General features: G+C 42.1%; 1 protein-coding gene across 2 annotated transcripts in view; it reads left to right on the top strand.

The window, feature by feature from the left end:
* PHACTR2 (phosphatase and actin regulator 2) overlaps window positions 1–26371 on the top strand; it is a 260011-nt gene that overhangs the window by 38605 nt on the left and 195035 nt on the right. The window lies entirely within an intron of this gene.

Genomic DNA, 26371 nt, shown 5'->3' with positions numbered 1-26371 from the left:
AAAAATATAAGTCGGAGGGTTTCCCTGGTGGCGCAGTGGTTGAGAGTCCGCCTGCCGATGCGGGGGGCGCGGGTTCGTGCCCCGATCCCGGAGGGTCCTGCGTGCCGCGGAGCGGCTGGGCCTGTGGGCCATGGCCGCTGGGCCTGCGCGTCCGGAGCCTGTTCATAAAAGTCGGTCAACTCATTCCTATCTGTACCTGTGTTGTAAAAATTGTTTTATATAGTTTGTATGACATTTTTAGGCACCTGATATTAATTTCCTAAGACACCTGGAAATGTTATGGTGCAGAATAGTTCATATATAAACAATCTGTCCTTTATATTCTTGGTAATAATCTACTTTCAGAAGCCAGTTTAACAAGATGGCATTCAGAAAGATGGGCTTGCCGAAAAATCTCTCCATAGTTGCTGTTTAAAGTTTGGCCACTAGATGGCATAGTGTTTATACTGGTCAGCAAACGTTAGCCACAAAGGAGACGTTGTTTGTACTTAATAGCTTATGTTGAAAAGATAGATGTACCTGTAAATGCGTTGTTTGAGTTTTTCCCTCTTGTAAAGTACTGCCGTCCTTGAGAAGCAATATTAGATGAATGACTTTTTGTTTTTAACTACTTAATGTTTATTTATCTTCCAATCTATTAAAGCCATTATTGGACTGTTTTGTTAAAATAAAAATCCATTCCCTCTTGGGGTAAATTGTTTTCAGAATACAATTAATTCTTAAGTACATTAAGTCTTTCTAAGTGGACATTTGTTTTCAATTTAGAAAAATAGAGTCTGTGTCCAGGCTGTGAACAATTGTTTAAAAAGATTTTAGAAACTTTTAAAGGGTCCCTGTTTTCAGCTAATAGGGCATAATCACATTTCTGGAATGAGATATGTCAGAGCAAGCCAATGTCCTTGGTTAAATTGAATCTCTTTTAAATCAATGTCCAGCACAGCTGATGTAGATGTTATAAGCTATATATCCATAGGGCCTTTCTTTACGTTGGCCGGAAATTTGGAGCATCTCCAAACTTGGTGTCTTCACATTAGATTGCTCTTCATGTGATAGGATTTGCAACCCAAGCCTGATTCTCTTAATTACACCCAGGGTGTGACTAGTGAGAAAGGCTGCTGTAGGAATGACACTGGGCTCTCATGACCTGGCTCTGGAAGAGCTCCTTTCTCCCACATTTTCTGGTTTACATATTTTACAAGTCAAAGGGTAATTTTCTATTCCTGTAAAAGACAATTGGCTGAGTTGCATTCATTCAAGAAGGAGCTGTTTTGAAAACAAAAATGTTTAACAGACTTTACATCTATTAACTTTTAGAATAGTGTTTCATTACTACCTAAACACCTGCAAGTGAGAAGATTATTTCTACTATTTAGCTTTTCGGTTTTAAAACGTAAGTCAACAGAGGTAATATTTGTTCCTGTTAAAGTTGGTAACCTAAAATTCTTTACAGAGGGCTAGATTTTCTACCACAGCTTATGTTGTAGGTAAACTGTACTTCAGACTCAGTAACACACATGCACACATATACAAACACACAAAACAAAAAACTTCTATATCAGATTATGTATTTATATCCTTTAATTTTGATAAGATGCATATTTCATAGTTTGTAATTAAACTTTAAAACTAAGTGAACTTTTATTTGAGAAGTTAAATGGAATGTAACAATAATTTTTTAATTTTCAGTCATATTTTTTTGTTTGTTTGTTTGTTTTTCTTGTTTTTTTTTTTTTTGTGTGTGTGGTATGCAGGCCTCTCACTGTTGCGGCCTCTCCCGTTGTGGAGCACAGGCTCCGGACGCGCAGGCTCAGCGGCCATGGCTCACGGGCCCAGCCGCTCCGCGGCATGTGGGATCTTCCCGTACCGGGGCACGAACCCGTGTCCCCTGTATCGGCAGGCTGACTCTCAACCACTGCGCCACCAGGGAAGCCCTCAAAGTCATATTTAAGTCCACCAAGAATTTTGTTATGGTGGCTCTTCTGGTAAAAGGAAGACTCAGTCGATCGATCATTTTATTTTGCTTTTGTGCAAAACCCTGTGCTAGGCAACAGGGAAGATGTGAAATTGTAGACAATTGCTCTGGTTCCTGCCCCTAGGAACTCACACTCAAGGGCCTCAGCATTTTAAAATAAATTATTACGTAATGTAGGGAAATTAAATTGTGATCACAAATAATATAAAAGATGAGAAGGGACTTCAGGGGTTAAAGGAGTTAGGAAAGGCTTTGGGAGAAGGGAAAATTTTAATGTTAATGTTTAACCATTAATATGTTGTATAAGATTTTGATTTAAAAAAAAAAAAAAAAGATGTGTAAAAAATCCCAACCACAAGAAATGGGTTGGGCAGAGGCATTGAGAGGAGAGAGCTCCAGGTAAATTTTCAGTTTTGCTGGAATCACAGGTTAAGGGAATGGGAGAGGAAGCAGAACATATACATTGAGACCCAGTAGGCAAGGCCTTAAACCCAGGTGAAGACTGAGCTGCAGCCTCTAATCAGTGGGAAGCAGTTAAAAATGTTTGGGTACCACAAGGGATATCCTGAAAGTCATGTTTTAAAGAGATTAATCTGGTAATTATATAATAGATGGGGAAAAAAATGAGAGAAGAGAGATGCAGGGAAAGCCCTGAAGCACCTATTTAGGTAGCTTAAATATGAAATAGAGCCTCAGCAAAGGCTTAAAAAGGAGTGCAGGTAGAAACAAGGGATACATGGAAGGTTTAGTGAGGGGGATATGGGGATGGATATAATGTTATAATATACTGTGCAGGTAAAGTCTGGTTATTTATCTTTCTGAATCAATCTAAGTCTGGTCCAAGGCACCCTACCCCTCATTTATTTGCCAGCACCGGGGAGACCATCATGATCAACCTACTTACCGGGCCCACTCTCCCTCCTGTGGGTCACAGCTGGAGCAGTGCAGGCACAGTGGGGGAAGGAGCCTCATTCTTTGTTCCTTTTGCTCACGATTACTGTTGCTCCTTCACCGAGCATTGCATGTGTGGGGCTCTGTGTCTGCTGGAGATGCACCCCCAGACCTGCCACCCTCATGGTCCAAGGTAGGGAAGTCACAGCCAGATTTATCTATTCCCCCTTTTCAGTACAAAACATCGTCCTTCATCTCCCCACTTCTTGGTTGATCTAATTTAACTCTTGTTGCCCCTTGTCTTTCTTCAGGGAGGCAAGGGAGCCCAGAACTCAAGAGAGCAAATGTCTGGCGCTAGGCTTTCCCTGTGTGAAGGGTTGAGCAGGGTAGTAATGTAAGGATGTATAGGTTGTTCACTGAACAAGAGCACTGGCCCTGGGAGAGAGTACGGCCTGGAATCCAGCCTGTACACTGCTTGCCAAACTAGGAAGCTGCCAGGAAGAAAAGCGACCCCTTTTAAAATTTTGCATGAGGAGGCTTGTTGGCTAGCAGAGGTCCAGGCTGAAGGATGGAAAATATTTTCATTTGGAGGGAGTGTGTCTTCAGTAGAAAACAACATCTACAACAACCCAGCAAAAACACCAATTTCAGCAAATTACTGTTATGTGTATAGTTTTAAAGTAGATTTTCATATTTCAGGTCTAAAATGGGTGACATGGCAGTGCAAACCCATGCCAAAGAAACAGAGTATCTTAAAAAACTTTTAAAATATCCGTTCCTGGTACATTTATTCACCATATTATTATTATTAAGGGCCTTTTTTTTTTTTTTTTTTTTTTTTTTGCGGTACGCGGGCCTCTCACTGCTGTGGCCTCTCCCGTTACGGAGCACAGGCTCTGGATGCGCAGGCTCAGCAGCCATGGCTCACGGGCCCAGCCGCTCCGCGGCATGTGGGATCTTCCCGGACTGGGGCACGAACCCGTGTCCCCTGCATCGGCAGGCGGACTTTCAACCACTGCGCCACCAGGGAAGCCCAAGGGGCTTTTATGTTCAAAGGATGGTGGTAGGAACTGAGGATAAAACAATTAACCAGATCAGCGTGGCTCCTGTCTTCACTTGGTTTATACTCTGAAAAGAGGTGAGTGGACACGTGTGATGAGAAAGCGGAAGGAGCCTGCAAGTCAAGCAAGATCTCGGAGGAGGAGCTTGTTTGTGGGGGACAGACTAGGACCTGGGAAGGTGGAAAGGAAAGGGGCCTCTCCCCCAGGTGATCTAACATGCCCCAGACTGGGAGACGCTCCTTTCCCATTACAACAAGGACGATGGCAGGAAGAGTCAGTGGGCCTGTGTCTTTATCATCTATTGCTGTGTAACAGCAAATTACCCCAAAATGGAGCTGTCTGAAACAATGTGTTTGTTATTTCTGTGGTCAGGAATCCAGGCATCTTATCTGGGTCCTCTGGCTCAGAGTGTCTCAGAGGTTACAATCCAGGTATGTGCCAGGGCTGTAGCATCTCCACCCTCAACGTGGGAAGGATCTGCTTCCAAGCTCACTCATGACGTTGTTGGCAGGATTCTGTCATTGGTGAGCTGTTGGACTGGGAATCGCAGTTCCTGGCTGGCCGCTGGCCGGCTCACCCACCACCCCTCAGTTTCCTGCTGTATTGGCCTCTCCACAGGGCAGCTCAAAACATGGCAGAGGGAGCCGGAGAGAAAGCAAGAGAGGGCCAGCAAGGTGAATGTCATTGTCCTTGTGTAACCTGACCTCAGAGGTGATCTATCCTGTCACTTCTGCTGAACTCTGTTCAGTAGAAGGGAGTCATTTGGCCCAGCCCAAAGGAAGGTGACTGTACAAGAGTGTGAATCCTTTGAAGAGGGACCATTAGGGACCATCTTACGAGGCTGACTGCCATGGTGGGGTTAGGTTGAAATTCGGCCGCAGGAAAGCTGCAGGAGTTCTCCTCTGATGGCTTTCGCTTCTTCTAGGAGGTAGGAGGGCAATTCTTTTGTAAAGGGGTGTGGAGAGAGTCACAGTTTGCTGGAGAAGGTTTGAAATGATTGTTGTGTATCACAGAAGAGGGAATTAACTATGGAGACCTAAAAGCATTGCCAAGCTGTTTAGAGCAACCAGATACAGAACTTGAATATAAGAGGTACCATCTACATAGTTTATGTGGATTTTTCCCAGAAGCTCAGGGGAAGGTGTAAAAAAGGCAGAGTGTTGGATTCCCTGACTGTGGTGTTTTTGTTCAGGCAGGTGCACCTGAAAGGTGTTTGGGCAAAATGGGTGGATTGAGAGTGTGAAGTATGGACTCTAGGATGTAGACTGGACAGGAGGGAAAGGGAAGAGTAGAGGTAACTGAATAAGAGAATTGGAAATACAAGAGCTTGCGGTCCAAGAGTAACAAGATGGATTTAATCGTTTGTAAAGGTGGTGCCGCTGATGTGGTGGAAAAGGTCCGTCGTGGGTTGCTGAAAGAACGTGAAGATAAATGTCACTAAGAATGAGAAATTCAAGGAATTGAGAGGCTAAGATGTGTGGGTCACCCACATCCATGCTGTAGTGGCCCAGAATGATGAGAGGGCTTGGAGTGGAGGTGGAACTGTGAGCTGTGTGCCAGCACTTCTGGAGAGTGAGGGAGAGTGACAAGAGGTGTAGAGGTGACAGATGGGACCACTTCTGGCAATATGGCAGACAAGATATCCTGAAAACTCTTCCATTGCAGAACACCTACAAATCAGAGGGACAAAATTAGATACATCCCTTTAAATGTCTAGCTGAAATTTCAAAAACGTGAGAAATCCCTCAGAGCCAAAGCCAGAGGGAGTTGGACACCAGAGTGGTAAACAGGCGCCAAAGCCACTGCTGACCTCAGGGCCCTAGGGCTTTGGGGGAAGTGCTCTTGTCTCCAGGTGGACCCGCTGTTGACTGAGTTGATGTCTCTCATTGACGTGGAGGGTAGGAGTGGGGGGTGTGAAGAAGACTGGAACAAGCCTTTCTCCCCTCATCTGCTGGACCGCTGAGACCCCTTTAAATGAATGCGGGTTTATCTTGACAGTTACACATGAGGATGGCAAGGCAGCCTCCTGGGAACTGGCACCAGGGCCTTGGGTTTTAATGCCTAGGTGTGTCACATAAACCATAGACAAAGGGTTGCATCCTAGTAAGAGGGAAAGCTATGGGAAAAAAAACTGTCATTAAAAGGAATAAGGAAACTTACCTGTTTCCTCTTAGGCTGTGGATGGAAAAAGACTGCCTGTAAAAATTCATAACCATAGTCCCATCCTCATGCAGGTTGGGCTTAGAATTTACGCCACTTATTTAGCCAAACAAATACCTTACAGTGGTTCTGGATTGGAGTACCATGGGGTACTGGCATGATCCAGAGCAAACTCTTTCTGGAAGTGGAACCTCAGTCCAAGCTTCACGCCATTCCCGCAACGTTCATTTGACCATGAGCTCACAAACCACAATCACAAAATACACAAGGAAACAAGCCACAAGGAGAGGGAAGCAGAAGGAAAATAATATGACATAAAATTAGATTCCTAATTATCCGGTACAGACAATGGACACCAGCAGGAGGAGAGAAGGCAGGTAATTTGATTCCATGGCAGGTAAATGGAGCACAATTTGGCTGTTTACTCAAAAACCTTAAAAACGTTCATTACCTTTTATTTAGCAATTTGGTTCCTTGCAAGTTTTTACCAAAGAAGGATCAGATATGGACATGGAATGATATTCATCTAGTGTCATTTATAATAGTAAAAAAAAAAAACTTGGATATCCTTCATATCCAAGAACAGGGCAACAAGTAAGTAAATGATAGAAATTGTAGAGTATCGTCCACATTCATCAACAGTTTTAGTGGCATGGGAATGTGCTTACAATATAGTATTAAGGAATAAGAGCAAGATCAAAAACTGCTTGCCAAATATGGTGTGTTTAACTCTCTAAATTATTTAGCTAAATAAAAATATTTTACACTGTTTAAATAGGTATTTGATGTATTCAGCAGTGGCAGAAAGGGCATAGGAAAATTGATAGCCTTGCCAAGATTTGTTGAAGGATTCAGCTGTATTAAAAGAGAAAAGTTTACAAAGAATTTAAGTATAAGAATATATAAATAATAGTTTGTCCATATAGACTTTAATTTCAAACCCTGATGCATTTAAAACAGGCAGTCAGCATTCACATACTTGAACTAGAAACACTGTACTGAATCTTTCTATTCTGGGTATGAAACTCAGAGAATTTAGGGATTAGTAAATTTCTGTTCCTGTCTTTGAATGTAATTTTGTATCAACTATTTTTGCCATAAGAGCCAAAATATGGGCCACTTAGGTACCAGTGATTTTACCATGACTCATAGTAGCGATAAAGAGCTTTCCTCTGCAATCCTTCCATCTCTGTGAGTCAAGAAGATTGAATCTTTTTTACTAAACAGTGATTTAGCTAATGAACGCACTTATATCACACAGGGATGGATTACAGAAATGCATGCTAACAGCTATCCTCAGATTGCATCTGCACAGAACTATCTACAGAGAAAACACAATCCCTTTCTCACCTTTGAGGTTGGTAGAACATTGGTTTACACTCGAGATTTATCATAGTTGCCAAGTGACAAAATGATATGTTTGCACTTTGCATAATCACAAAAGCAAGGAATCTGGCAGGAACTTATGAAAAGTCCATAGAATATGACTACTATGGAACTGATGATAACAGAGCTGTAAGGCACCTCTGTCTTAACTGGAAGGCAGCTAGTCCCACTGGCAAGAGTGAGGCTAAGCTAGATGGCAGTAGGTTCAAACCTGGCGGTACAGTTTGATTCATTCATTCAACAAGCATTGATTTTCTTTTTTGGTTTGGTAATTTTATTTTATTTTTTAACTAATTTTTATTGGAATATAGTTGATTTACAATGTTGTGTTAGTTTCTGCTGTACAGCAAAGTGAATCAGTTATACATATACCTATATCCACTCTTTTTTAGATTCTATTCCCATATAGGCTATTACAGAATATTGAGTAGAGTTCCCTGTGCTATACAGTAGCTTCTCATTAGTTATCTATTTTATATATAGTAATGTGTATATGTCAATCCCAATCTCCCAGTGTAGCCCTCCTTTCCCTTTCCCACTTGGTAACCATAGTTTGTTTTCTACGTCTGTGACTCTATTTCTGTTCTGTAAATAGGTTCATTTGTACCGTTTTTTAGATTCCACATATAAGCGGCATCATATGATATTTGTCTTTCTCTGTTTGACTTACTTCACTCAGTATGACAACCTCTAGGCCCATCCGTGTTGCTGCAAATGGCATTATTTCGTTCTTTTTATGTCTGACTAATATTCCATTGTATATATGTACCACATCTTCTTTATCCATCCTCCATCGATGGACATTTAGGCTGCTTCTATGTCTTGGCTATTGTAAACAGTGCTGCAGTGAACTTTGAGGTACGTGTATCTTTTCGGATTATGGTTTTCTCCGGATATATGCCCAGGAGTGGGATTGCTGGGTCAACAAGTGTTGATTGAATTGGAAACTTAATACATTTTCAAACACTGCTAAGTGCTGTGGATAGAAATTTTAAAAAGATAGTTCCTGACCTCAAGGAGATTATAATGTGGGTTAAATGAAGCCGTACATGTGAAGAGACTGGCAGCTAGTAAGGGGTCAATGAAGATTAGTTCCCTTGCCCTTCAGGATAAAAAAGACATATTTTTTGCTGTGGAGCTTAGCGGGGCACTTGAGAATAATGGTTAAAAGTGTGAGCTTTGTCGTCCAGTTGCCTCCATTCGAATACTGGCTGTACTCCGTACTAGCTGTATAATCCTAGGTAAGCTGGTACATCTTTCTCAATTGTCTCATCTGTACAATAGGTCTAATAAGTGTACCTTCATTATAGAGTTGTCGTGAGGGTTATGAGTTTAGCACACTACCTGGCAGTTAGGAAATACCCTAAATTGTTAGCTACTGTTTTTAATAGTTTAGTCAGAACTTGAGGTGAGGGATGAGGATTTTTTGTAAGCAGTTTCTCCTGCACAGAAAAAGACGGTAATCATGAAAATCTAAGTACCTCATTCCAAACAGGGCAGCTCCATGCTTTGGTGTTAACAGGCTGTTTGGAAAGGAGTGGAACGTCTTTGTTTTCTGGGAGCCACTGTACACCACCAGTTACAATAAGACATGGTTATGGATTATTTTAGATGTCTTTCTCATGCAAATTTTGATTTTGCTCATTTTGTGGATTGAACATTCCAGAGCCACATCCAGCCTATAAGTCTGTCCATGTCTCCTGACAGCAAGGACAGGTCTAAGGACATTGTTGCTGGCAGAGCTGGGCTTTCTGGAGCCCATGTATACCCTGGGGGTGGTTCAGGATGAGAGCTGAAGTGAAATTATCATCTCCAACTTGCTTGTTTGGAAATAGGAATTTTGCTTAGAAGTCTTTTTTTTTTTTTTTACTTTTTCTTTTTTTGCGGTACGCAGGCCTCTCACTGTTGTGGCCTCTCCCGTTGCGGAGCACAGGCTCCGGACGCGCAGGCTCAGCGGCCATGGCTCACGGGCCCAGCCGCTCTGCGGCATGTGGGATCTTCCCGGACCGGGGCACGAACCCGCGTCCCCTGCATCGGCAGGCGGACTCTCAACCACTGCGCCACCAGGGAAGCCCCTTGCTTAGAAGTCTTGATTTTTGAGTTGCAGAAATTGCCCTATACCCAGTTACACAAGAAGTTATTGTAGGGATGGGCTGCCTCAAACAGCTTGATGGGTGTAGGGCGTCTCATTACTCCTTAACTTGCTGTCCCATTCATCTTCAGTGCCAGCTCTGCAATGGTGACGCCAAAGGTAACCCCATCACACCTACCTGCAACTCCTACTTGTTGTGGGAAACAGAAAGAATCTTTATCGGACTCTTTATCTGACCCAGACTCTTTACTCCTTAGTTTGGTGTAACAGTGATTGTGGTCAATAGCCCAACACTGTGATAGGAGTAAGGTGGATATTAAAGTAGTAAAACCCTGCCCTTGCTAACAAGAAGTTTATTACCTGCTGGCCTATCACAGCACTTGGAACCTAGCAGGCTCTCGATAAATGTGGATGGAATTGATGTTTGTTACAAAAAAATAAAATCATATCTGATGTGTTCAGTGTGGTATATGATCCCCTGTGAATGTCATATAGAAACAAGTTCATTTAGAAGATGCAAATTAGAACCCTGAAATCTTCTGAAGTTGTGTTCCGTGAGAGGATCGGCTGAAGCAATATGAGACATGGAGGCTAGAGAAGATCCTTTGGGGGAGGTTGTTGAGTTGCTCCTGGTGCCAGCCAGTGGTACACCGTCTGACTCAGCCCAGTTGTCTGGGGTGGGACAGCGTGGTGGGGAAGGGGGACATGCATATCATAATGAAGCTTCTGTCTGTTCAGGGGGCTGACAGCGCACGGCCTCCAAAGGTTATGCCCGTGACCACAGGAAGGGGTTCTGGTTCACGGTTAACATCTTTGGGAGGATGGAAGGTCAAGGGCAGTAGTCGTGGGTCAGAGTAGTTTGGCACAGCACGGCAATGGGAATCCTGGGGTAGGAGGTACTCAGAGCTAATCGGCCAGCAGGGAGGTAGGCAGCTTCAGGGAGAGAGTCTGCCAGTGGGTTGAAGAGCCTTAGCTGCCATTTGTAAATCCGTTCCTTTATCAAATTGTAAAGAGCATCCTGGGTGCCAGGCATGGTGTCAGTCAGAGAAGCAGCAGTGATCAGTAAGACACAGTCCCTAACTCTCCCTCCCGCTCTGGTAACCATAAGTTAATTCTCTAAGTCTGTTTCTGTTTTGCAAATAAGTTCATTTGTATTTTTTTTTTTTTTTTTTTTAGATATTTCTCTTTCTCTGACTTCACTCAGTAGTTAGGGAGTTTGGGATGGACATGTACACACTGCTATATTTAAAATGGATAACCAACAAGGACCTACTGTATAGCACAGGGAACTCTCTGCTCAATATTCTGTAACAGCCTAATTGGGAAAAGAATTTGAAAAAGAGTAGATATTGATACATACAGATGTATAACTGAATCACTTTGTTGTATACCTGAAGTTAACACATTTTTTTGAATTTTATTTCATTTTTTTTATACAGCAGGTTCTTATTAGTTACCTATTTTATACATATTAGTGTATGTATGTCAATCAACACAACATTTTTAATCAACTGTACTCCAATATAAAATAAAAAGTTTTAAAAAATCCTCTGATAAACCATAATGGAAAAGAATCTGAAAAAGAATATACACACACACACACACACACACGCACACACACACACACATATATAAAACTGAATCACTTTGCTGTTCAGTAGAAATTAACACAACATTGTAAATCAACTACACTTCAATAGAATAAAATAAAAAAAAAAGACACAGTCCCTGCCCTCTAGACCCCTCAGAATCCTGGAAGTCCTCATTTGAATGAATTCTGGTTACTCTAGGTCCCTCTCTGGGTATGATGCCTGCCACCTGTTATAGTAGTCCAGGTATTTTTAAATCAATCGATCAATCAGTGATTATTTTGCATCTAACATGTGCTAAGTACATATGCTTCTGGACTCAGGTTCAAAGCCATTGGGTGGGGAACTAGCAAAAGAGAGCTACCAGTTCTGGAAATTACAGTAGTAGGCAGGTAGCTCAGAAGGGGATTTGGCCTTGGCAGCCAACTACTAGAACTCGGGTTCAGATGGGTCGGCTTTTGGGATCAAAGTAGTTAAGTAATGAGAGCTGGGACCAGACAGTTAGAGATATGAATAGAGAAATGGAAAGGTGACTTGATGTTGAATCTCAGAGTGTTGGACTAGGCATCTGAATCCCTCCTGTGTACAGCCAAGGTTGGTCCCAGCTATGACTTCCAGGGAAGATCAGGTGGCCTCTGTTCTGGAGGAAAAATGGTAAAGAGTGGAATAAGCAGTGTCTGGTTCAAGTGAAGCAGCACATGACCTCTAGTTATGGCACCAGAAGAGCCTGGCTTTACTTGATAATGTTCCCTGGAGACCCTAAGGCAGAGTTTCATCTGACCTGGAAGACCTCAGGAGGTTCACACGATGTACAGGGTTTGATGCAGTTATTCAACAAACCTCGGCCAATTTCTACTATGTGATGTAAGAAATGAGCAAATGTGCATTGCTGGCCCAGTGACTGTCAGACTCTGGATGATCATATTCGCCACTGCTCATTGGGAGGGACGAGTACAGGGTGAGACGGAGTGGCTGAGCTGGGGGTAGAAGTTTCTTTCTTTGGGACCAGAGTAATGGACAGTTAATAAAGACCAGGACCCCAGCACCAAGGAAGAGAGCCATGTACGGCTGGGAGCCATGGAGAGGGAGATGCTGGCTTTCTCCTCTAAACATCAAGAGCCTGATTTGTCTGGTCCAGATGAAGGAAGCGCACCTCTCTAGGCTTGCCTGTCATAATTAAGTAGGGGAAACACATGACTGTTTAATCAGCAGTTAAGGTGTGGTTAATGCGCAGACCTGCGCACTGAGGGGAACCAGTGGAAGAGTCTTAACGGGCTGCAGGGACTGAGAGTGGGGCTCAGCTGGGTGGAACTGCACCTGCGCCCAGATGCAGGCAGAGCCTTATGACAGGGAATGGGCGGGGAGGGGGCGGTACTTTGGAAACACAGCTAAGTAGTCCCTGTCAGGAAGCAGATCTGTCTGTTGGAGATGGATTCCAGACACTAGGAAGGCGTTGGAAGCTGACTTTTAAGTCTCAGGTGAGATTGATTTAACCTAGGCAAAATCTCTGTTCAGAGTAGAAACTGAGGTACCAGATAGGACAAGGACAACACACTGGAAAGAGGGAACTAGGTTCACTGCTAACCTCAGACTTAAGGAGTGGGGAAGGGATTCAGAACAGGAGTCGCTAGAGCCTCCTACCAAGCAGGATACCCCAAGAGGGCAGTATAGAGACTGATGGTATTGTCTTGGGAATACTGGGCTCTGAAAAAGACCAACCAGGACTAGAAAGCAAGCTCCGTGAAGACAGGATCTTCCTTGCTTATCGTAGGGCTTCACACCTGATAGGCGCTCAAAAAATGTGAGTGAATGAACTACGTGAGTGACTCTGTCCCCCAAACCCTGCAAAATGATGTGGAAGAATGAGGCTTCCTATGTAATTTGATGCAAATTAAATTTGGCCAGGGAATTAATGTACAGAACGTCTGATGAGCCCAACAGCAGGGAGGTTTTTGTTTTTTTTTTTTTCCAGCAGGGAGTTTTAAGCTGGGGCTGCTAGCACTTCATGGAAGGGACAGATTCTTTTTTCTTTAAAACAAAACATAAACCTCAGAAACCCATTTATCATGTACTTGGATGAGACCTGGGCCTTCCGCATCGTATAATATGGAAAAGAAGTTTTTATTTTGGATAATTTTAATGGCAGATAGTACCAACTGGCCACACAGCTCAAAGGAACCATCGTATGTCTAAGTATGAGAAAACCTGCCATGGGTCTATTCTGCATTAATTGAAATATATCTTTCTCCAGAGTTCTGAAAGGATGCACATATTTAATGATGTTTAGCACCATGTATTACAATATTAAAGATTGTCTAAATCAGCAGTTGAGATTTTTGTTATTGTTGAGTTGGGTTTTTTCTGATGGTAATTAGCTAGCTGGTTCAGCTAATTACTGTTCTTAGTTTGTGAAATCCACATCATTTCTATGAAGACAGATAATCATCTCTTGGCCATAGTTGGAAAGACATGATAATTATTATAAACTTTAAATCAAATTACTTAGCTGCAAGTATAAAAAAAGAGAGTTGCAGCTAAGACTCAGTACTGTTCTGTAGTATTTTAATTTTTAATTTGTTTTTCTAAGAAACCATCACACTAATTTTTTGGCAATAAAATGTGATACAGACATAAAAGAAACATTTATAGGCGATTTATGCCAAATAATTTAGATAAGTCCATAAATTATTTCTGCCTGTGGAATCAAAGGCATATATTCGATGAATTAATGTTATCCAAGGTTTTACACTAAAAAATACAATCTGATGTTATTCTTAACGCATCTCTCAGTAACATGAAATAGTTTATGGCAATGATCTGTAATAGAATAATTGTACCAAAAGCCTGTTAGCAACTCATTCAAGGTTAAAAGATTAAGTCCAGAGACTATGGAGAAAAAAGCTGGAGTAGTTTTTCATAGACATATTCAACAAACTAATGAAATATTTGAAAGCAAGTTTTCTGTTTTGAAATTGAGAAGTACCGTTCTTTCATCCACCTCATGGGAACTCTACCTGAAGGGATCGTTAGAGTAAAAAAATTAGTCCAATACTCAGCACAAATTCTAAACATTACTGGGCAGAGAACGATCTCCCAAAGCCTTTTATGCTTAAGATCACTGATATTATAGATACAATTACAGGATCTCAGTTTAGAAGGATTCTGGCATTGACAAATGTGGAGAGATTTCCCTAGTTGTAAGTTGGTACTTTAAGATTAACTCACTACACTGTCAATAGGAATATGTGTAGCTGTAAGAACTAGAAGTTATGATATGGGAGAAATAGATCTTATTGGCTCAATCCTTCTGTAGTCTTCAAATTAAAAAAAAAAATTTCCTTTTTGGAGGTGCAACCATTTTCCCCCGAACTTTATGGAAATTCTACATGTAAAGTGGATAAAGGTAGAGCTACTTTCTTTTTTTTTTGGTTACGTGGCTTGCAGGATCTTGGTTCCCCAATGAGGGATCGAACCCATGCCCCCTGCACTGGAAGCACGGAGTCTTAACCACTGGACTGCCAGGGAATTCCCAGAGCTACTTTGATTAAAATAGCTGAGCTTTCTTTGTGGCAAGTGGAGTGGGTGGGAGTGAGGAACCCTCGATGGTAGCCACTGAGACACCACCAAAGAATATCCCAGGGTCTTGCCCAGCAGAGCTTTAAAACCACTAATTCACACTAGATGTCCCAAATGTCAGTTCTTAGAGTAAGACTTTCCCAGAAACAACCCAAGAAAGCAGAAGGAAGGAAATACTAAAGATAAATGTAAGAATTCATGAAACAGAAACAAATATATGAGGATCAACAAAACCAGAAGTTGGATCTATGAATAGACTAATGGAAATGACACACCTGGGAATATCCGTGAGGGAAGGAAGAAAAGTACAATAAACAATAGTAGAAATGAAAAGGAATATACCTACGGAGGTTGCATGTATTAAAAGGTAGCAAGAGGATGTGATAAACAATTTGATTTCTATAACCTTGAAAACAGATGAAGTGTACACGTTCCTAAAAAATTGGCTCAAGAAGAAATAGAAAATTGAAAAGTCCTGGAATTATTAACTAATTTAAATCAGTGATCGAAAATCTGGTTTCACCACACCCAAAAGTTTTTAACTAGTGAGTTCAACTCGGCATTCAAGGAACAAGTCATTCTAATTGTATTAGTCCACTAAGGCTGCTATAATAAAACACCACAGAATTGGTGGCTTAAACAACAGAAATTCATTTTCTCACAGGTCTGGAAGCTAAAAGACCAAGATCAGGGTGTCAGCAGATTTGATATCTTCTAAGGCTTCTCAACGTTGGCTTGCAGATGGCCGCCTTCTTGCTGCGTCCTCACAAGACCTTTGCTCTATGCGTGAACATTCTGGTGTCTCTTTAGGTCCAAAGCTCCTCTTCTCATAAGGACACTAGTCAGACTGGATTAGGGCCCACCCCAAGGGCCTCATTTTAACTTAATCACCTCTTTAGAGGTCCTATCTCAAAATACAGTCATATTCCAAGGTACCAGTGGTTGGAACTTCAACATATGAATTTGGGGAACACAATTTCAGCCTATAACACTAATCTTACACAAACTATTTCATGTTACAGAAAATACTGAAACACAGCTCAGTCTAAAGCCAGAAGGGAAAATGACAGATGACTCTCTCTCATAAAGACAGATGGAAAATTCCTAAACAAAGTGTTTGTAACCTAACCCAGCCATGTATTTAAAAATATAATAGTCATGCTCAGGTTGAGTTGATTTCAGAATATTATAGTCAATAAAACTCTGTGTTCAACAATTAAAATTCATGGTAACAGAGTTTAAAATTGGGTTACTGGTACTTAGTGATTAAAGAAAATGTACTTACTTGAAAGTGAATTTGATTTACATAAGAATTGGAATTTTGGATGGCCTTACAGTCATTAAAATCTACAGGATTTTTACAAAACTAATTTTTTTACTGTGGTATCTTCCCTGTATTCGGTCAAATAGTCATTAAAAATTTTTTCATGTGCTGCAGATGCCTTTCAGGAACTCACCACCTTGAAGGTGAAGGATGCACATTCGTAAGATCATGCAAGTCCTAGTGAGCTTCCGGTTGAATTGTTCAGAGGCAAATGCCAGCCTCTGACTTTAAATGTACTTTTGAGTCTCTGGCTTTAAACGTACTTTTGGGGCCAACGTCTATCAGCATGCGGCTCTTACTTCTGTTATTTTAAGACACTAATCAAGAGGAACATAGCATTTCACCTCCCCCTTGTTACTTATGTGCCTTAATATAAAATCGGTGTTAGAAAGCGAATTACAGTTTTCTGGATTGCACAGTTGATAGGCATTTGCGATCACAAGTGGGTGCTATTGAAGACAAGAAAAGACCCCCGGGTCAAAGACCATTCAGTGAACTCTTCAGGTTTACATGTCACTCCGGGAGCTCAACAACTTTCTATTTATTTACTTGTTTGTTTATTTATTTAGTTATAGGAACAAGCTGTCTTATCTGCTATTTCTGAAGATCTAAGAAAGAAAAAGCCTTGTGTCTTATTTGCTGAGGTTACCGTGGGAAAGACAGGTCACGAGAATAGTCTGTTATGATATCTTCGTGTGGATAGATTCATTTGCTCCGCTGTGCGGCCTCATCCTGTCCCCCAAACCCAGATGGCCATCTTGCCACTGCATGTGCTGGTCAACAGGTGGATGAGCTGATACCACGGATGAAGTGGAGCAAATCCATACCTGCTACCAGAAAAACACAGCCTCTATGTCCTACGGCCAGCCGGCCAACGTAATTCTATTTGTATATGAAGGACAGCGTTTCTTATACTAATTTTATGTATGTTTTGGAGACGGTATTTTGAAACAGTAACAGACTTTTTTCTGTAACCCTTTGTGCCTATGACATCACCACTGGTACAGGCAGCTGGGGCATTCTGCATCCACTTCCTTCCGAAAGGGTGACAGCCGAATGCAGAGAACAGTGCAGCCAATTCTTGACTTCTGAGTTTCCAAAGACTAGGCCTGGCATAAGATAAAACACTGGAAAGAATTTTAGGTTAATCATGGATGCAGACAGACTGAGACACATTTAGGACACTCTGGAAGGACCCTGCATGAAGCCCGCCGAGAAGGAAAAAGAGACATCTGCACGGTGTTCTGGGTCACTTGCCTGAGAATGTCACCAAGTTCCCTGCCCCACAAGAGCAGAGAATGAGCTCATGAGGCCAGCACAGCCCGAGGCAGCCTTTCCCCTGCCCAGAGTTACGTGAGAGCAGCAGAAGGTTTCCAAACGCCAAGAGAAGCATGAACAGGCCACAGAGAGGCCACAGATCCGAGGCGTCTACACGTTCAGGAAGGAGGCTGGACACAGCAGTGACCGCCGAGGGCCTCTGGCCTAAGGCCAGTGAGGGCCAGATGGGATGAAGGACTTCCCAGGGGATGCCAGGACAGTAGGCGCTGACCTCAATGCCGCCCTTAGGCCCAGGCACGAGGAGCCCCTGCCCTGGGCCCCCTTGGCCTCCTCCAGTTACCCCTCTCTCACAAGGAGGGAATGTGCTGCCCCCTTTCCAGGACATGCCCTGTGTACCTGGGGTCCTGGAACTCCCGTTCCAAACAACCCTCAGCCCACTTCTAGGGCCTGCCTGGGCTACTTCCCTAGACCTATCTTTCTGAGGGTGACAGCAGACTGTGCTGCTGGTGTTTGTACCCCTAGACCAGAGGGGTGGCTGTGTGAGGATGTGTGACAGAAAGTGTATATATCACTCTCTAGATATGCGTGGAGTGGGCAGCTCTCACGGTATAGGACAAACCTGGGGATGGGCAGAGAAGGGTGGGCCTCAGAGCTGCCATGTTCTAGGTCATGATAAAGGTATATTTATTAAGGTTGGAGGATAGAACACATTTTAATTGACAATATAATATTAATATTATTAAATTTAATATTTAAAGTTTTAAATTTAATATTTGTTTAAATAACAAATATTCAGACACTCAGGTTGTGGACTTCCTCTGCCCATTTTGAACCCTCAGAGCCGTGGCCCATCCACTGCTGAGCCCCTCTGCTCGACGCTCTGCTACGTTGGTGCTCAGTGAGGGTTGATTGAATGAATTTGTAAAATAAATGTGTATCTTTGACAGCTCTGCAGCTGAAAAGCCATTCGAGGTTAACTACTTGTATTTAGGACCAATGAAAATATTCCCTGGGATGTGGAAGCACACAGGGGCTGGCACAGACTGAACACGCCTAAGTGGAGATGGGGTGTCGTTGCTGTCTCTGGGAAGGGAAGTAGGAAGAGCTCTAGACTCGATGATGACGATGATCCAGGGAGCGGGCCCGGGCTTCTGCCTCGGCACTGGCCTTGGCCAGACCCGGCAGACCAGCATGCGGGCCTCTCTAGAGGTGGCCGTCAACTAGTCTGGAGCCAACAGCCTGCACTTCTGGGCAAGCAGGGCTCGGGCCCTGCACCTGTGCAAGGAAGCAGTGCTGGGTCTGCTACGGAGCACTTGCTCCTGCATTGCTCTCATTCACCAGGCTGTCTGTTGGGTGAATCGAGTCTGCAGGGACGTCGACTTGGGGCTCTCTTCTTCCAGTCAGCTGGTTTAAGCAGACTTTCTTTGCAAACACATTAGCTAGGGGAAGAAGTTCTGAAAGGAAGATTATTACGTAATGATTTTATGAATAACGTACAGCTTCCTAAAATTGGTCTTTTTCTGTTACATTTTCAATGCAGGTTTTCAGAAGCAAGCCAATTTTAGAATCCTATAGTAAGAACAAATTTAGAAACCTTTATAAGGTGTGATGCATTTGATGCAAAATATAGACGGGCAAGGCATGATGTTGCTCAGTAAGAAGTCCAGTTAGGTGATGGGCCCCGAAATATACATGAACTAGGGTGAGGATGTCAAGTGACACAGGAAAGGCTAATAAGGTAAAAAAAAAAAAAAGGAGGGTAGGTGATAGGCCTCTGGTATGCTAGCCTTATTTGGCATGAAACAAAAATGGATGGTTTTGTGCCACATTTCCTAGGTGGAGGGTTTCGTGCCATGTTTCCTTGATGCTGGGAGAGTTTTTGATCTGTTGACATGGAGTGCACAGGGCCCAGTACATCTGCAGGGTCATAGCATTCTGTGGTGCTGACTGGCTTTGGAGCTTAATTATTTAAATGTTTCCAGACTCAAATGACTGATGAGCTAACATATTTTTAATTCAGACTTTCACAGAGCAAGCTGTAAGGTGTGCGCAAAGCAGACATCCCAGGGGACCTTGACAAGCTGATGCTAACTGAAAGTTCCATGCCTGTATGCTATTTTGACATTCGCATTTTAAATTACAAGTTTCAAACTTTACCCAAAGTTCAAGGGAACAGAGTCCTACATTAGGCTTTCACGAAGAGGACTAGAGCTTATTTTGTTGTTGTTTTTTCAAGGGAGAAGGAATGCTGTTAGAATAAAGAAAAAGAATGTTGCCAGAATGTTCTACTTAATGTAGCCATCCAAAGATAAACACACTGGTGATTCACTGCATGGTGATGTTACTATTTTAACATTCATTCTGTAACTTTTCCCCCCTCCCTTCCTGTCTCTGAGTAGGTGGGTTACAGGTAGTCTCACTTAGAGGTTTGTTCCTGTCAGATTCTTTTTAAGTTTCCCTTGGTTCCAACTATTTCTGATATTAAGCAATGGCTACTGGGGACCCTTAAAATAGTACTTTAAAGAATAAGAGTATTTCAGAATTGTACAGTTTGCAGAGATTCTGTAAAGTTAAGAGAGTTTGCTAATTGTCAGACTTACTAAGTAATTTAATTTGACTCTCTCAAATGAATTACAGATGTTTTATAGCACGGTGCAAATGGTCATTGAATCTTGATCATCGGTCCTGCCAAATTGGCCATGAGAAATACTTGTTTTGTCCCCAGCGAGCCAGATCTGTGTATCGCTCTGTTCCTGGTCTCCTCTCAGTCTTGATACCATGTCTTTTTGGCATGCTTCATTTTCCACGTTGATGGAGGCTGGCTAAGCTGCTCATCCTTTCTCAGAAGATTTACCTCTTGGTGGTTATTCTTGGTGCAGAGGCTCCCATGTACCTGAGCTTCACTAGTAAAGAGACAGTCTTAGTTATATCTGTATCAGGGTCTCAGCAGTAAGCATTTTTGGGTAGATAATGTAGTAGGTTTTAAGCAAGTGAATGATTTTTGCTCTAGAAATACCAAATCTCATGGTGAGAATCACAGCGTCCACCCACAAGGCTGTTCCTAGGGCTCTGCAGCACTGGCTGCAAGTCCTGTGACCTCACTTAGCTGGCCCCCTCTGTCTCCACCTCATGTCCTGTGCCAGCGAGTCCCGTGGCTGTCCCGGAGCTCCGGCTGCTGCCTCCTTCTGGCCTTTGCTTTTGTTCCCAGCATCCATGTCCATGCCACATCATTCTGCTCTATAATCTGGATCTTTCTTTTCTACTCTTGGCATATGTTTCCCCCTTCAGTGTTCTCACTCTCCATTCTAAGGAAGAACCCATTCGTTTTTATCTTGAGAAAACCCACTGTGGGAGAGGGACAGGAATGACTTCCAGGAAGACAGTTACCTTCGCTTCCGAGAAATGAGAGAAACCACACTTAGAAGCTGATGGCCCATCCTCCTGTAAGGAGTGCTGTGGAGGTCAAGAACACCTCCATGGCTTTGCTTTTTCACCATGAGCAGTTGTACCGAAATATAAGACATCCAGGAAAGTGGTGAAGTCCTCGTGCATTTTCATTAAAGGGTTAAAGGTGATTTCTTTTACTCAAGGTGAATATCATCCTCTATCCGTAGACCTTCCTAAAAATAAGGTGAAATCCCTACTCTCTGTAATCCATACACCAAACTTGGGGACAAAGTTCAGAATGACATGTATTACATATACCGTGTTTGCAGAGTACTGACTCTTGGTTTTCTCTTCCGCTATCTATATTTTCTACTGGGGAGCCAGTGAAACAGGGGTTGAGGGATTTGATCCCCCCCATCCTCCCTCCTATAACACACAGTTTCAGCTGTGCCCTTGCAAAAAAGGTTTTTAAATTCTTAATGTAGCTTTGGCCTAAACACTTTTGGTGGTAGCCTCAGGGGCATCCCAGACTCAGTTTTTTCGAATGCCATGTGGAATTAGATTCTTGGAAGTCCCTCGCATCCATTATTATATTGACATTCTTCTTTATAATTCTTCTATCTTTTTCTCTTGCTAACTATTCTTTTATTACTTGCTCAAATCCCACTACTGGCACCCTTTCTGATACCCCTCCCACCACTTTCTACCTATTACCCAACACTCAAGACCTGAAATATACTTAAGGGGGCAGCAGGAGGGACTCTGGCTGTCTCTGAGCAGCTTCCAGCAAGAGAGAACATTTATTAAGATGACTGGCTGGATGAGATGTAGTTCGTTAAGATGATGATGATGTGGTAGGTTGAATAATGCCCCCCCCCACCCCCTCTAAGTGGTCCACACCCTAATCCCTGGAACCTGTGAATATGTTTCTTTACATGGAAACAGGGACTTTGCAGTCATGATTAAGTTAAGGGTCTTGAGTTGGGGAAATTATCCTGGATTATTCAGCTGAACTGAAGGTAATCCCAAGGGTCCTTATAATAGAGAGGCAAGAAGTCAGGAGAGGAGAAGGTAATGTGACAGCAGAAATAAAGATTGGAGTGATATGGCCACAAGCCAAGGAAGAGGCAAGGAATGGTTTCTCCCCTGGAGCCTCCAGAAGTCCGGTCATGTCATCATTTTAATTTCAGCCCCAGAAAACCCATTTCAGACTTCTGACCTCCAGAACTGTAAGAATAGATTTAGGTTGTTATAAGCCACTAAATTTGTGGTAATTTATTACAATGGCAACAGGAAACTAATATAGATGAAAAGACGATGGAGAAAGCACATTGAAAGCAGAAGTGTGAATCAGGTAGAGAAAGCAGTCATAGGACGGCTAATTTCTTTTCTAAGAACAATCATACGGGCTCCTCCTCTTGGCCCATTTCCCTGCTGTTCTTCTAGAACCTGGTTAAACCCCGACTGTTATCCAGTGCCTTTCCTTGTCTTGTCCCTCACATCAGAGACATATGTTTATCTCTTTCTTCCCCATGACTCCCGGGAACTCTTATACAACCACCTTGGAGGAATCACTCAGCCTTACACTCCTCAAAGACGGCAGCTAGATGTTTGCTGCGGTCCTAACGAGTCCTTCTAGAAACGTTTAGATGTCTGGTGTTTCTCACGTTATCTGTGCCGGGTTTAGGGGGTGAGTAGTAAGCACATGAGATTTGTCCCTAATAATTAACTTAGGATCTTATCCCTCACTCCCTTAGAACGATGACGTTAGTGGAAAAAGTCAGAGAAATTAGTCCCCAGTTAAACCAGCCAGGCATTTATTGATACCTACTGTGTACTCAGCACTTTGTTCTAGGTGTCCTGGGCTGATATAAAACATTCAGGTTGTCTGCTTCTTTCTTCAATGAGTGCCTGGATGAGGAGATAGAAGCAGCATAGAGAAAAAGAATCATTTACCCAATTGATCTGAAGACTAAGTAAGTATCAGTACTTACCCACTGTTTACTAATATATGGCAAAGTGTACTTTTGTAGGAGGAAACTAAATTTTTGTTGGGCCCTTTAAGGAGATCAGGCAGAATTTGATGACTGAGTGAAAAAAAGTGACCAGTGCTTTTGAGGCATGGTGGGATTCTCCTGTTGGAGAAATGGACGTGCCTGGATCACAATGTTTATTTCCGCCCATCACTTATCTAGTCATGTATTCATTCTAAAAATAATTGCTGAGCACTTAGGACTGTTTTTGGAGCTATGAGGAAGACTGACCAGATCCCTCCTTTCATGGACTGTATCTTGTATAGAGGTAATCGGTACATGTTTAATAAGGAATTGTCCAAGTTAAGAAACATCTTTGCACTAAAGAAATGTTCAGCCATTTAAATTTAATTCACTTAGAGCCCGGGACACCTTGTTGCATGAATCCCAGAAAGCTATCCCATGAAGGAACTTCTTTTGGTTGCAAAGTGGTGTTTCCCGTGCCAGCCTTGTAGGAAATGCTCATTAAGATCCAGCCTAGGGACTTCCCTGCCAGCGGTTAAGACTCCATGCTTCCACGGCAGGGGGTATGGGTTCGATCCCTGGTCAGGGAATTAAGATCCCGAACGCTGCACAGTGCAGCCAGAAAAAAAAAGATCCAGCCTAAACATTTCCACCTTTCCAAGCTATACAGGTAGTTGAAATATCCTACCCTTTCTTTATAAAACCATGATTCAGGAAAGGATTTGAGAGGTCATCAGTCCATTCTGCTGCCTTGGACACACATGCTTTCAGGAGCCAGGCAGGTCACAAAGGTGTGTGCAGCTCAGTATATTACAACAGGGAATGGTGGGGACATTGGCAAACTGAGAGCATGTGACTCATCTAAAGCTTTTGGGGTCTGGTCGGGCCAGATGATCATGTTAGTGGGCCATTGATTACACTGTCAGTTGGCAGCCCTTGATTGCTCATCTAAGAAAACCGTAGTCTGACCCTCTCTTCAAGTCTGCCAAAGACCATCATCTCTGTGAGTCTGGGTGGCAGGCTGCCTTCAGTCCGCCAGCGTGCGCTCGCCAGCCGTCTGTCAGTTGAGGAGAACGAGCTATCTGGTTGGAGTGGGCCCCCATCATGCTTTCAGCTAAGTGATGAATTGTGGGGAGAACTTGTTGAGGCTGTATATTCCTGGAGCAGATTCTGTGAATCAGTTTTTCCCTTTGTTTGCTGGTTTGATAACAGTAGACTCATCCACAAGTACCTGTATCTGCCCTTTAAGGAACAGGCCACCCTTTTGGCTTGTTGGATGGAGTCAGGAGCTGTCTTTTGCCAGCTACTCTGTACCGAATCACACATGGGCCTTCCTCTATTTACCAGTGACCTGGTTGTATTGCTGCCGACTCAATAATTTCTTTTTGAGAATTTGCCATAATAAAGTAGATGGAAAGTTCCTGAAAACTATTTTTAAAAATCCTTGAAGTGATAAATAAATTGAACTGGATAATGGTAAGCCTGTATCATTCTGCTATAAGTTATAGATTTATAATTTAGTCTCCCTTCAGAAATAATTTTTAAAGGCAGCTCTCTCCTGGAATTAGAGGCTCATATGTCTCTTTACAGGCAGAAATACTACCAAGTTTATTTTCATATCAATACTATTGAGTATTGTTGAAGACCAAGAGATTTCTTTTTTGGCAAGGCACAAAAGATTAGCTTTAAACATTTTTTTAGTCAAATTGAGAGAGAAACCTGCAGGCTTAAAAGAAATTATTCATAGGCAACAAACTTATGGTTACCAAAGGTGAAAGGGGAAGAGGAGGGATAAATTAGGAGGACGGGATTAATTGATACGCACCACTACATACAAAATAGATAAAGGACAAGGGCCTACTGTATAGCACATGGAACTATATTCCATACCTTTACTTACAATGAATTAAGTAAAATGTTAGTATGAACAAGCCAAATAGTAATTGTATTTTGTATGGTGATTAGCAAAAGTAGAGTACTAGAAGTTTCATGTGTCTCTAGGTTGTTGGGGAAAGTTTTATAGACAAGGTGAGAAGGATGTAATTCCTTGAATGAAGGAAGGAAAGTGATCTAGTGATTGATAGGAGAGTAAATGTGTCTGGGAGTTCAGTGACCAGTAGAGAGAGAAGGATATACAGACTTCTTCCGTGGTAACAGTAGCAGGACATCAACAACAAAAACCCCAAAAGACAAACACAGAGGAGAATTAGGAAGAACGAACAGAATTTGCATGGAAGGAGTTGCATGGAAGTAGGGTGCTACCGTAATCTAATCAGAAAAAATTAGCATGTTCTCTCAATATATGTGTACTTACTAATTGAGGAGTTATATACGTTGACTACTAGATTAATAGATCATGTATATTATGTAGCATAAAAACGAAATACTTTAAAGCCAGGATCAAGGTGAAATAAACAATATTTCAAAAACAATAAAAGTTTATTATATTAGTAGGACAAAAGTCCTATGCACAAAAATTATTAATTTTTTAATGAAGGCAATGACTGAATATGCATCATTATTTTTTTAAATCTTGGTTTAATGTTTTAAGAAATAGCAAGTCCACTGTTTGATTCTCGATGAGTTTATTGTGATACCTGGTTTTAATGGCAGTCAGAGTTGAAAAACATATCCGAGTTGAAAAATTGCATCATTGACTGAACTTGCTAAATCATAATTCAACCCCATCAACTTTTCATGCAGAACTCTTGGTTGAAATTCAGCTAGTAAATGGCTTTCTACCCTGTTGTCATTGGTTGTTCTTGAACACTAGTCAATGTGTGTTGCACTTTTGTATTTTAGCAAACGAGTTGAAAGTCCACTGAAATTCTTCATTTGGAAGCTTTTAAAACCAAATTAAGAATTTGGTTTCCTAATTTGGGTCAACTTTATGATATGGAACTATTTACGGTATGTTTCAAGTCTGACATATAGAAAAGTGAAGGTGCCAAGGAAACCTGTATGTTAAATATTATTATAGCTTAATAGTTTATCTTTTATACAAAAAGAAATGTTAATAGACATTCTAGTATTTTCTTCCCTAAAAACAGTGGATCACTTTGTACCTTTTTTTTTTTTTTTTTGCGGTACACGGGTCTCTCACTGTTGTGGCCTCTCCCATTGCGGAGCACAGGCTCCGGACGCGCAGGCTCAGCGGCCGTGGTTCACAGGCCCAGCCGCTCCGCGGCATGTGGGATCTTCCTGGACCGGGGCACGAACCCGCATCCCCTGCATTGGCAGGCAGACTCTCAACCACTGCGCCACCAGGGAAGCCCACTTTATAACTTCTTGATATGCAATTCAGTTGATTTTAGAGACTTGGTCTAAGTAACCAAATTATTTCTATTCTTTTAGTGGTTGTTCTTAATTTTTACAAAACATATATAACTATAAATTTATCTACCAATTTAAAATTTAAATCTAAAGTTATTCAGTGTTTCTATTTTCCTTTCACACTTTAAGTTCTCATTGAACATCTCCCCTTATTTTTGTTAGGTTCATCCTGTTTGACCTCTTTTTGCAGACGTTTTTGTGAATTATAAAATAATTGTTTCCTAATCAATAGGTATTTAAATATACAAATACATCTTATTAGCTTCTTACTCATCATTGTTTTTTATCCTGTGCCTTCTCTCTGGGTTGATTTTTCATCTTACTA

Source organism: Aethalodelphis obliquidens, unplaced genomic scaffold (genome assembly GCF_003676395.1).
Source record: "Aethalodelphis obliquidens isolate GAN/ISIS:26980383/991018 unplaced genomic scaffold, ASM367639v1 scaffold3, whole genome shotgun sequence".
Classification (NCBI taxonomy): Eukaryota; Metazoa; Chordata; class Mammalia; order Artiodactyla; family Delphinidae; genus Aethalodelphis; species Aethalodelphis obliquidens.
This window is presented reverse-complemented; position numbering and strand designations above follow the sequence as displayed.